At 45.9% G+C, this 12,157-nt stretch overlaps 1 protein-coding gene across 2 annotated transcripts in view; it reads right to left on the reverse strand.

Moving 5' to 3' along the window:
* Positions 1 to 12,157, reverse strand: part of LOC112632532 (protein HIRA) — a 221,497-nt gene that overhangs the window by 208,771 nt on the left and 569 nt on the right. The gene's annotated exons all lie outside the window — the stretch shown is intronic.

The following is a 12,157-nucleotide window of genomic DNA, read 5'->3' on the forward strand; positions in this document are numbered from 1 at the left end:
GCTCACTGCAAGCTCCGCCTCCCGGGTTCCCGCCATTCTCCTGCCTCAGCCTCCCGAGTAGCTGGGACTACAGGCGCCGCCACCTCGCCCGGCTAATTTTTTGTGTTTTTAGTAGAGACGGGGTTTCGCCGTGTTAGCCAGGATGGTCTCGATCTCCTGACCTTGTGATCCGCCCGTCTCGGCCTCCCAAAGTGCTGGGATTACAGGCTTGAGCCACCGCGCCCGGCCACCGTGATCTTCTCTATAACGGTCTGATCTTTCCACCAAACCTTCTCTACCCACTGTCTGCCCCAACACAGTTAAGGCCAGACCTTGAGAGGAGAGGCCAACAATCCTTGCACAATAGCCACCCCACCCCCACAACTTTTCTGACCTCATCTCCTACTAACCCCCAAAATCACTGGTCCTACTCTTTTCTTGGACTGTACCAGGTGCACTCCTATCTTGGGCCTTGTACTGACTCTTCCTTGCCTCCTTCAGGTCTTTGCTCAATGTCACCCTCACACTGAGGTCTACCCTAACAACTCTGATTTAAAGGATTACTTCCCCAACATGGCACAACAAATCCCCTTAGTCCTGATCTACTTGTTTCCTCGGGAATTTCTTACATACTAATTTCCTTTATTGTATCTGTCTACTCTGCCCACTAGAATGTAAACTCCAGTAAGTAGATCGGCTGTTTTGTCTGTTTCATTCACTAAATCATCCTCAGGACCCAGAGCTGTGGCTTGGCACATAACAGGCACAACAATAAATACTTGTTGCTGTTGAATGGCTACAGAAAGCTCACGACAGAAGCACTGCATTCAAACACACCTTCAGTATCACCTGTGTAACAATCTTTGGAAGGCAGGCTCCTGATCTCCTGCTGTAGGGACTCAGATTTCACCAACTGCCTGCAGGTGGGAAGCACACCCTTGGCTGGTTCACAGAGTTACCTGCTGCTGTTATCTCTACCACTTTCGACCACAAAAACTTATCCCTATCTTCTTTAGTAAGCACAACACAATGATATCTCATAGGTGTCAGATGCCTATGAGACTGAAAACAGCACAGGAAGGAAGCTGTTGCACCATACAACCATTGTGTGTGTGTGTGTGTGTGTGTGTGTGTGTGCGCGCGCGCGCGCACACCACAAACTAAAGTGGAAAAATGTCACAGGTATATCATGTAGAAGACCTTTATCACTTCTCCTGAAGCATCTGCCAACATATGATCAACAAAGTTTTGAGACTGGGCACAGTGGCTCACTCCTGTAATCCCAGCACTTTGGGAGGCCAAGGCAGGCAGATCACTTGCTCTGAGGAATTCGAGAGAATTTGTAGAGATGGTGAACCCCATCTATTCAAAACAAAACAAACAAATTCAAAACAAAACACAAAAATTACCCAGGAGTGGTGGTGCAAGCCTGTAGTCCCAGCTACTCAGGAGGTTGAGGCGGGAGGATCTATTGAGCCCAGGAGGTTGAGGCTGCAGTGAGCCGTGACCACGTCACTGCACTCCAACATGGGCAACAAAAAGAAACTGTCTCAAAAACAAAAAAAAAAAAAAAAAAGAGAAAAAAAAAGTTTTGGTAAAAGGCATTTCTGTTTCTTTATACTTCTTTCCCCTCTCATTTTGCGGAACAGAGGTATTCCCCAAAAACTATCTGCACAGGAGGGCTACTCGAGCCCAGGAGCTCAAGGCTGCCGTGAACTAAGGTCATGCCACTGCACTCCATCCTGAGCGACAAAGACCTTGTCTCTTAAAAAAAAGTTATCTGCAAGGGTACAATGTATATCATGGTTGCACTAAAAGCCCAGACTTCACCACTAAGCAACACATCCATGTAACAAAACTGCACTTATATCCCTTAAATTTAACAACAAAAAGTTATCTGCAAAATGTACTCCTATAAATCTAGTCCCTTCCACCTACTTCCACTAGAAAATTAAAAGCTACATTTCCACAGGGGAAAAATCTGCCAGCTCAACAACAACCACAATTAAGAAGACAACAAACCTACAATACTATTTAAGTGAAAAATGCACAGCAGGCTGGGCGCAGTGGCTCACGCCTGTAATCCCAGCACTTTGGGAGGCCAAGGCAGGTGGATCACCTGAGGTCAGGAGGAGTTCAAGACCAGCCTGGCCAACATGGTGAAACTCTGTTTCTACTAAAAAATACAAAAAATCAGTTGGGCGTGGTGGCTCGTGCCTGTAATCCCAGCCAATCGGAAGGCTGAGGCAGGAGAATTGTTCAAACCCTGGAGGCAGAGATTGCAGTGAGCTGAGGTCGCACCATGGCACTCCAGCCTGGGCAACAAGAGCAAAACTCCGTCTCAATTAAAAAAAAAAAAAAAAGCACAGTAACATTTTAGCTATGCCAGTTATCTGTACAATGCAAGGTCTGTAAGGGAGGCTATACACCAAAGACACTGGATTTGCTACGGTGACTGATGGGGATTTGGCTAAAGTCTTAAAAAAATTCAGACAGTTGTATAATGTGTCTTCTAAAATCACAAAATCACCCAGTTGTTTTTTTCCAAATGGTCTGAAAGACCACATTAAAAGTTTTAACAATGTGTTTTCCTTTGTGCATTTTCTAATTTTTCCTAACTTCTTTCACAGTCTTACTGAGCTCAGTAGGCAGCAACTCTGCCCTTAGACTGGAACTCATCCTTCTGTTCTCTCTTATCTCTTTTGGGTATGTGTGCATGTGTGTATGAGATGGAGTCTTGCTCCGTCACCCAGGCTGGAGTGCAGTGATGTGACCTCGGCTCACTGCAACCTCCCGCTCCAGGTTTCAAGCAATTCTCCTGCCTCAGCCTCCCGAGTTGCTGGGACTACAGGTACACACCACCACACCTGGCTAATTTTTGTATTTTCAGTAGAGACGGGTTTTTGCCATGTTGGCCAGGCTGGTCTCGAACTCCTGACCTCAAGTGATCTGCCTGCCTCAGCCTCTCAAAGTGCTGGGATTACAGGTGTGAGCCACCGTGCCTGGCCTGTTCTCTTTTATCTCATACCCCATATTTGATACTACCTTCCCAACATACCCATAACTCAGACTTTCTGGAGAGATGCAAATGTTCCTTATCTTTATCAGAGAACAGGTTACAAAGTACATTAATTTGTCAAAATTCAACACATTATACATTTAAGGTCTGGACATTTTATTATGTAAATTATACCTGAAAAGAATGTGTTTTTTTAATATATATATATAAAAATACATATAAAATGTTATATACATTACATATAATATATATAAAACACACATATAAACACATATATACATGTAATGTATTACATACACATACACACACAAACAGTCTCCCCCACCAGCTCCAACCATTTCTCTCCATCACAGCCATCACCATCCTGATCCAGACCATCTCTTGCTTGGATTACTACCAGTAGTTAGCGTTATAACTGGTCTCCTGGCTCCTCTCTCCCCCGGTCCCCCACAACGAATCTAGTCTCCATGTAGCAGTCAGAAAGATCTCTAAAACCCACGTCAGATCACAGTCATCCTCTACTCCCCTTGCAGGGAGAATCAAGGCCTTCTAGTAGCCTACTAGGCTCTCCCAGTCAGTCTGGTATTCTCTCTCTGGCCTCCTCTCTCACAGCTGTTGCCTTGCTCCAACCACGATGACATCCATGCTACTGCTCAAACCCTCCAGGTAAGTTCCAGCTTTTCTTTCTGCCTGGAATGGTCTTCCCTCAGATGGCACCTTCCTCATCTCCATCAGGCCTGCAGTGAATGCTGTGGTATCATGCCCAGGTCCCTACCCTCCAGGGACTAAAGCACATTCCCACAGCTATCTGTGGAGTGTTGGCAGCCCCAACAGCTCCCTGCATAGTCTTTCTCCAGGTCAGACCTGCCCTCAGTGGAAGAACTCCTTTGGCAAGGTCAGGTATCCTTCCCAAAACAGCCTATATCCAGGCTGTGGACACAGGAGTAAAGGGCCTGGGTCCCCCACCCCAATCCAGGACAACTCTAAAGGGCTTCCCCAGCGCCAGAACTCCCAGCAGGGCTGGCTGTGGCTTTCTCTGTGCTTACATCACAGCTTGCCTTCTCCCTCTGTCTGGTCCTGCTTCCCTCCCTCCTTCATTGGTGTGGATTCCAAGAGCCCTCCCCAATAATCCTGCATGCAAAAATCTCCAGCTCAGAATTTGACTCGTGCAACAAGGTCCTTGCTCAAATGCTACCTTTTCACTCAGGCTTTGCCAAAGCATCCCATTTAAACCTGTCTATCCCCGGCCTCTGCCTCATCATTCCTCATCTCTAAGTCTGCTGTTTCTCCAATTCACAGGATCTTGTTTGTGATTCCGCTGTGTCTTACCAGGAAGCTCCCCTCCCACATCTCTTTTCCACTTACACAGGAAACCCCCAGCAGATCCCATCTCAGTCTCACTGGCCAGGATGCATAACAGGCTGCTCCTCAAGAGCCTGGCATGTTGCTTGGTTCACTGCTGTTTTAAGAGCTGAAAACACACACACACACACGCGCACACACACACACGCACACACACACGCACACATGCACATACATTTTCAGTTCTTAAAACAGTAGTGAATTTATCAAGTGTCTTTTCTATGTGAGACCTTCTGTTAGAGAATGAAGCAGACCTGGAGTTTGCTCCAATGTAGGTCTATCCCTGGACCTGTCCCTTCTGTCTGGTCGTCACCACAACGGTTTTTGCCAGGGTAGCCTCCCAGGGAATTGGCCTACCCTAGGTTTTTTAATGCATCGAGGCAGATAATGCTTTGAGGAGCAACAAATGTTAATCTAAATGGGTTTTCTTTTTGCCAGGAGTGTTTTAAAACCATTTGCTATCTGTTTCATCCACTTCCTTTCCTAAAATGGAAAGCTCCAGAAGACAGAATCATGTAAATGAACTCCTTGGGTAAGGCTTGGGCAGAGTGTTTCCCCTCATCATTGGAATTGCCAGCAGATTCCACCAGAAAGAGCCAGCCAGGATGAACAAGAAGTTTATGTGCAGTACATCAACTCTACCAGCCAAGGACAACAGACACTGTTAGCTGCCCATCCATTAGTCACTTTCCATCACCAACTTCCAGCACTCAGCACTCCTTCAACATTTACTGAGTGACTACTATGGTGTATACCAAGTACCATTCCTGGCCCTGGGAAAAGGGCATGAGCAAAGACAAAGTCTGTTTTCCAGGAGCGTATGTTCCCCCGGGGAGGTATCTAATACAACTCCATTTTTATTCAGATATCCACTGTGTCCCTTATGTAAGCCAGTAGGCAACGATGACTGACGCAAGAGAGGGCACATGACCTAGTTGGACCAATCAGGCCAATGGGGAAGACCCAAAGTCCAAGGCTGGGGCACAGACCTCTCCCTTGGGCTTCTCACTGAAAACATTCTCTATACCCCACAACCAGAGAACTCTTGAAAACCAAATGCCAGAGAAGGCTCACCAAGCACACTTCAGGAGAAACCTACCAGGTTAGAAGCCCCAAGGCACTCAGAATGGCTACAGAAGCAGTCAGAGGACAAGCTCCAGGGACCAGACTCCTGGTCCCATGTTGTACCACATGGTTTCTGAAAGCTGTCCTTCTGAGGAGGAAATGGGCTTGAAGTTCTCCAGGACAGAGTGGCCAGTCTCAGCACAGAGGCCAGTGCTTAGCAAATTAGAAAGAGTAAGTCTAGGCTTGGGTTGGAGTCTAAGTGTGACTCTCAACACATCTCCATCACTTCTAGAGGAATCTTGGGGGCGGGGGGTCACCTCATCTCACTCAGCCTGTTTCCATCTGCAAACTGTACTGCTGCAAGTCATAGAGAATTTCAAGGGTAATCCTCTATCATATATAACAAGTCCTGAGATAGGTCAGCTTCAGGGTGCATTAATTTAGCAACTTAAAGAGACATGTCCCTCTGTCTTCCTCTCCTGTAATCAGTGTTGGCCCCATCCTCATGGTCAAAAGCTGGCTTTTACACACAGACCTAGTAAAGTCCAGCAGAAGAGACTGGTCTTTCAAGCATCTCCTCTTATCTAATTCCCTAGGAGGTTCCAGCAGACGTCCCCTCCTAGTCTCAAGGGCCGAAATGGCATTACATAGCTGTTCCTCAACAAATCTTTGGCACTTACCCACACACCAGCTTAGGGCTATCAGCAGCTTGGCCTGCAGAAGGCAGACCAAAAAAATTGGGGTTCTGCTAACAAGGAACAAGGCAGGCAATCCTACAATATTTGCAACACTCCTTTTGTGCTGTTTGACAATATGCACACTGTTCACAATCCCACTCACTTCCAGGTGTTGTTGCTGACTCTGGCAGGATGATAAAATGTACTTTGCATAAATTTTTGGTCCCCAGGGCCCATTCCATACCTCTGGTTCATGTGCTAGATACCTCTGCAGTCCCTAGGCAAACACCCTGGATGAACAGAACATGCTGGCAACCTCTGGGGAAAGGGAGGGGTCAAGCCAGACACAGAGCATCCTCTTCCTGGTCACCAGTAGGACCCAAGATCAGCACAGTGGCAGCAGGTCTCCTACTTGGCTTCAGTGGTCAAGGCCAGAACCTCCCCAGAAGTCCCTCCCAGCTGTGTAACTATGATTCTGCTCATGAAATGAAAATAGCTTTTCAACCACTTCTTAGAGTAAAACAAATGTTTAAGAAAATCCCATTTCCTAGCCTTCATCCATACTCTTTCTCCAGCGTATTAAAGAAAAAAATTCAGAGAGTGGCTGGGCGCGGTAGCTCACACCTGTAATACTAGTACTTTGGGAGGCCAAGGCGGGTGGATCACCTGAGGTCAGGAGTTCGAGACCAGCCAGACCAACATGGCAAAAATATGTATTAAAAATACAAAAATACTAAATACCAAATACTAAAAATACAAAAATTAGCCAGGCGTGGTGGCATGTGCCTGTAATCCCAGCTACTCGGGAGGCTGAGATAGGAGAAACACTCGAACCCGGGAGGCGGAAGTTGCAGTGAGCCGAGATCATGCCACTGCACTCCAGCCTGGGTGACAGAGCTAGACTCTGTCTCAAAATAAATAAATAAAATAAATAAATAAGTAAACTCAGAGTGGCCCAAATCTACAGTCACCTGCCTATACGGCCAAGTCCCATTAATTCTACCTTTACCCTGTCTTTAGCGCCTCTCTATTTCTCACCTCCATCACCTGTGACCTCCCTGTCTCCCTGAGCATCTCACCAAGGCTGGAAACTCCTAACTCCTTCAGGGCCTTCCTAAGACACAGGTTGGGTGTTTTATCCAGCTTCCTCAGAAGCCTCAATGCTCTCCTCCCCTAACCCCAAGAAGGAAGTTCAAGCTGCTGGCAAGGCTCTGCCTCCCAGCCCCATTCTCCCTCTTGCCCTGTTTAGCCTCCCTCCTAACATGTTCTATGTCTTTTCCTAAATGCTTTCACCCTCTGGGCCTTTTCTCCTGATGGTCTCATGTGCTGTAGCACCTTCTCTGCCATCACAATTCTAGTCACGTCAAGGTTCAGTCCAAGGACACATCCACAAACCCGACTCTGCTGGAAAAGTGCCCTTCCTCCTTGGGCTATCATGCTTATTCCTCTAGCTCCTGTTTCCCCTGCCCTGCATTCTAGAATACGGTTTGTATGTCAATCTCTCATCTATCTTCCACACAGCTTTCCATTCAGAGAGAGCCTTATTTACCCCTGGACCCCCCAGAACTCTTACCTTCTAGGTTCAATGTTTGTTGCATAAATTAGTGAAAAATCCACAGCAAAATCTCACCCAGTTTTCTTCTGACTCTTCAGATGTACTCTGGTTATTTTCCTAAATCAGCCTACTGTCTTCAGGCATAAGTCAGGAGAGAAATTGCTGAGAGAATCTGCATTTTCTGAGCTATCATATGGAGCAGGTGGGGCAACAATTATTGACTTCATGAACAGATTAGGAAAAGAGATGGAAAAACTTTTTGTCACATATTTAGTAAGCAGCAGGCCACAGAGACTCCAGAGCAGGATATCTGATTCCAAAAACAGAAGACAAAATTCTTGTCCTCAAGAAACTTACAGTCTAGTCGTAACTATAAGACAAATACACCAAAAGGCAAATAACTTATTCAGAGCAGGGTTTCTCACCCTTAGCACTATTGATATTTGGGGCTAGACAATTCTCCATGTGTGGGCTGTCCTGCATGCTACAGGATGTTTAACAGTAGATTTCTCCTCTACCCACTTGATGCCAGCAACACTTACCCTGCCCAACCCTGTTGTGACAACCACAAATGTCTCTAGACATTGCCTTGTAGAATCACTGATTTAGAGCAACTGCCAAGTTTATCTCTCAACCACTGCAATCATATAACCTCACCATTAGGATCCTTTCCCTGACAATTATCAGACATAGGTCTGCAGTGCCCTCCGGCAGCAGGCTGGATCTTACCCACCCACTCCTGACTTTATCATTATACGATTCTGCCTACATTTTCCCTTCAAGCTGAATTATTTAATTTTCATGCTGAGGTCTCAGTAGGACAGCTTCAAATCCTTTTCAGAATGACACAAGGTAGGGGTAAAAATAATCCAGTCGCAGGACAGGAGAAAACACACACCATAAGGTCATGTGATCACTGGGAAATTATCCTATTCTTGAAAATTTCCCAAATCCCTTTTCATAACACTGCCATCACAGTGTGAACCAGAGGCCAAAGGTGGACAAGAGTTCTTTCAGTCCTGGCCCTCTTGGTTAGAATGGGCTTCACCAAAGAGCTGAGCACGAGAGCTGTCTGCCCAAGCATGAATTCCAGAAAAAACTCAGGAGCAAAGGCCCAGAGTTGGGAAGAGTCATGAATCTCAGTGAGATTTTCTAAACATACAAACTCCAAATTTCTACAAGTTTTAAAACCAGAAACCTAGTTGTTTTCACTTTCTGACCTTAATCTAACTTCGAAATGAAGCTTATTTCGGTCAATTCTAAAATAAAATATATAGAGAATACTATATCCAAGAACACAAAGTAAAATGTGTATGTATGAACAATACCTGACACACATAATTTCTATATAAATGATAGCTATTATTATATATCTCAATTTAACAATCTTTTATATTTGGTCACAGGATAAAATGGAAGAGGTAAGTTTTATTTTACCAAGGCCCAGAAGTAGAGTTATAAGTCCAAAAATTTATAGCTAGTAAATGATGCAGTTTTGAACCCAGTCTGATTCTACATTCAAGGCTCATTTCACTGCAATGTGACAACTTCAAGATTAACTTATTGATAACCTTAGACAAGTGCTTCTCAACTGGGGGTGATTCTGGCTACCAATGGACATTGGCAATGACTGGAAATATTTTTGGTTGATACAACTAGGTGGTGGTTGTGAAGTGCTAGTGGCACCTGGTGGGTAGAGGCCAAGGATACTAGAAACATTCCATAACATAGATGACAATCACACAATCTTATGGCCCAAAACGTCAACCTGCTGAAGTTGGGAAACCCTCCCTTAGAGGTTTCTCTATTATCAGCCAAGAAAATGAAGACCATAGCACACCTACACTTCAACAAATACTTCTTTCCCTGTCATAGCTGCCCTCTCTACTTTGAATGGATTCCCTGCCACACCAGAGAAAAATGTTGAGCTCTCTGCTACTTCCCCCTTCAGACTCTCGAAAAACAGAAAAACTATGTTCATGCTGGGTGCAGTGGCTCACGCCTGTAGTCCCAGCTACTCAGGATGCTGAGACAGGAAGATCCCTTGAGCCCAGGCATTTGAGTCTGGGCAACAGTGCAAGATCCCATTTCTATTAAAAAAAAAAAAAAAAGTTATGTTCGTGCTTCACGAGACAGGAGACATGAATACAGAACGAGGAGGCCAGAAAGTGCAATGATGTGCTTTCCAAAAGCAAGCACAATTTTATTGGCCACTAACCACCCCTTAGGCTATTGGCTGAGCAGCCCCTGCTCCCAGCAGCCACCAATACTCCTATAGTCTTTAAAGGCCTGCTCAGCAGTGATTCAGACCAGCATCATTTCTTCCAGGGCAGTGGTAATTTACCTCTGACAGTCCTTCTGAACATTCCATGAAATTTTAAAAGAAAGGAAATTTGACAAAGAACAAGTTTAAAAGAAATTAAATCCCATCCTGCCAGAGTCGTCATATCTTTTTTTTTTCCTTTGAGATGGAGTCTTGCTCTGCCAGGCTGCAGTGCAGTGGCGCAATCTCGGCTTACTGCAATCTCTACCTCTCGGGTTCAAGCAATTCTTCTGCCTAGCCTCCCGAGTAGCTGGGACTACAGGTGCGCGCCACCACACTCAGCTAATTTTCGTATTTTTAGTAGAGATGGGGTTTCACCATATTGGCCAGGATGGTCTCAATCTCTTGACCTCTTGATCCACCCACCTCAGCTTCCCAAAGTGCTGGGATTACAGGTGTGAGCCACCATGCCCAACCTCTTTTTATTATTACTTATTATCTCAGATTTCTAAAGCACTTTACAGTTTGGGGAGCGTTTTTGTATCTACGCTCCCAACTGAGTATCACGAGCATACTGTGAAGTGGTTAGAACAGATATTATCATGCTCTGTTCTAGGGCTGTAGAGAGGCCCTCAGCAACAAGGGCCACTGTTGTGCTTGCTCCGCCAGGCTGATGCACTTGGCTGCTGATCTGAGTGTAGTCTCTTATTCATTTGTACCTAGTTCATCACTTAAGCATGTTGACTTACTTATGTTTACATAAATAAAGCTATTGGCCTACAAAGGAGCTTATCAAAAAGGAACAAGTTACCTGACAGTAGAGGAGAGGCTGGAGAAGGGTAGGCTATTCACACAAACTGATTTAGGTAAAGCATTTTAACATAAAAATTCCATCAGACCTTTACACAGTAAACTAGTTCATAATAACATTTTTCCTTTCCTAATCACAAGCATCATAATTCATAATTACAACATTTGTCCAGTTCTCCAGGGAAAGATCTGCACAGTACACATCAGGAAACGCTCTTGGAGATCAAGAGGAGAAATGAAACTGAAACTCAAGACTTCTGCTTTCATGCACTGTAAACCTAACTTCATCTTGATAAATTATGAAAACCTCACCTTTCTGACCTGTTTTAGCCAATATTTATCACATACCCATCATGTGGAAGAGGTTGCTCAATGCAGCAGGGCATACAGAAGGGATTGAGGCAGTCCCTACCCTGGGGGCATATGGAAAGTACCCCCAACACCTTCCATGCAAGGCAAAACACACAGACAGTGATACGGCACATCTACCGGGGTAACTCAGGATGAACCGTTTCAAAAGAAACACGTGACCTCACCTAGTCCCTGAAAAATGGGAAAGACATCACATAAGATGGAAAGGGAGAGAGGTAGCAGGAGAACACAGACATTATCAGTTCAGTTCAGTTGTGGTAGTAGAGCGCATTCTGGGACCAAATTCAAAACGAAAAAGCCACATGTTAAAGTATCTATTCTTCTCGCTCTTAAAGAAAACGGTAGCACCCTCTAGTAGCATTGCAAAGTAGAAATGAGGAACAAGACAGCATCAGGGTGACCTGATCAGGGTGACTCTTGCCTGTCAAGAGTCAGAGACAGGCCAGAATCAGGCCCTGGGCTGCAGGAGTCTCCCTGGGTTGATTTCTGTGCTACAGTGCTGTCAGCAGAGTGGGGTGGGGGAGGGGGGTGCGCTTTTTTTCATCTCCCTGGGGAGCAAACACCAACTCTTGCAGCAGTTCTGCCAACAAGGCAGAACTATGACGAAACTGATTACCACTAGCCTCTCTGTATCAGGGTCAAGATACGGGGCGGATGAGTCTGTTCCCCAAGGGTGTGCTTAGAGGCCACCGCCACAGAGCTAAGGAAGCCCCTCTCCTAGAACACACCTGTGCCCAACTCTAGTTCACCCTGACGTCCCAGCTCAGCATTAATCGTGGATCCTTCGGCGGGGACCCTGGGCCCCCAAGCCCTCCTATTCAGGGACCACAATTCCCCAACTGGGGTCACTGTCACCAGATCCAGAGGGGCAGTAACAGTCCCTCTTGCAGATTTCAGATCTTCACCCTGCCATTGAAAGGCCACAAGGGGGATTTCGTCCCGGTTTCACCTTCAGGACTGTCTGAGTACTTCCCGGGCGATGCAGACCAGTGGAAGGCACTGGCCGGCACCAAGGCCCGCTCCTGGGAGCCAGGCTGGGGCCCCTCCAGGGACTA

This window comes from Theropithecus gelada, chromosome 10, assembly GCF_003255815.1.
Source record: "Theropithecus gelada isolate Dixy chromosome 10, Tgel_1.0, whole genome shotgun sequence".
Lineage (NCBI taxonomy): Eukaryota > Metazoa > Chordata > Mammalia > Primates > Cercopithecidae > Theropithecus > Theropithecus gelada.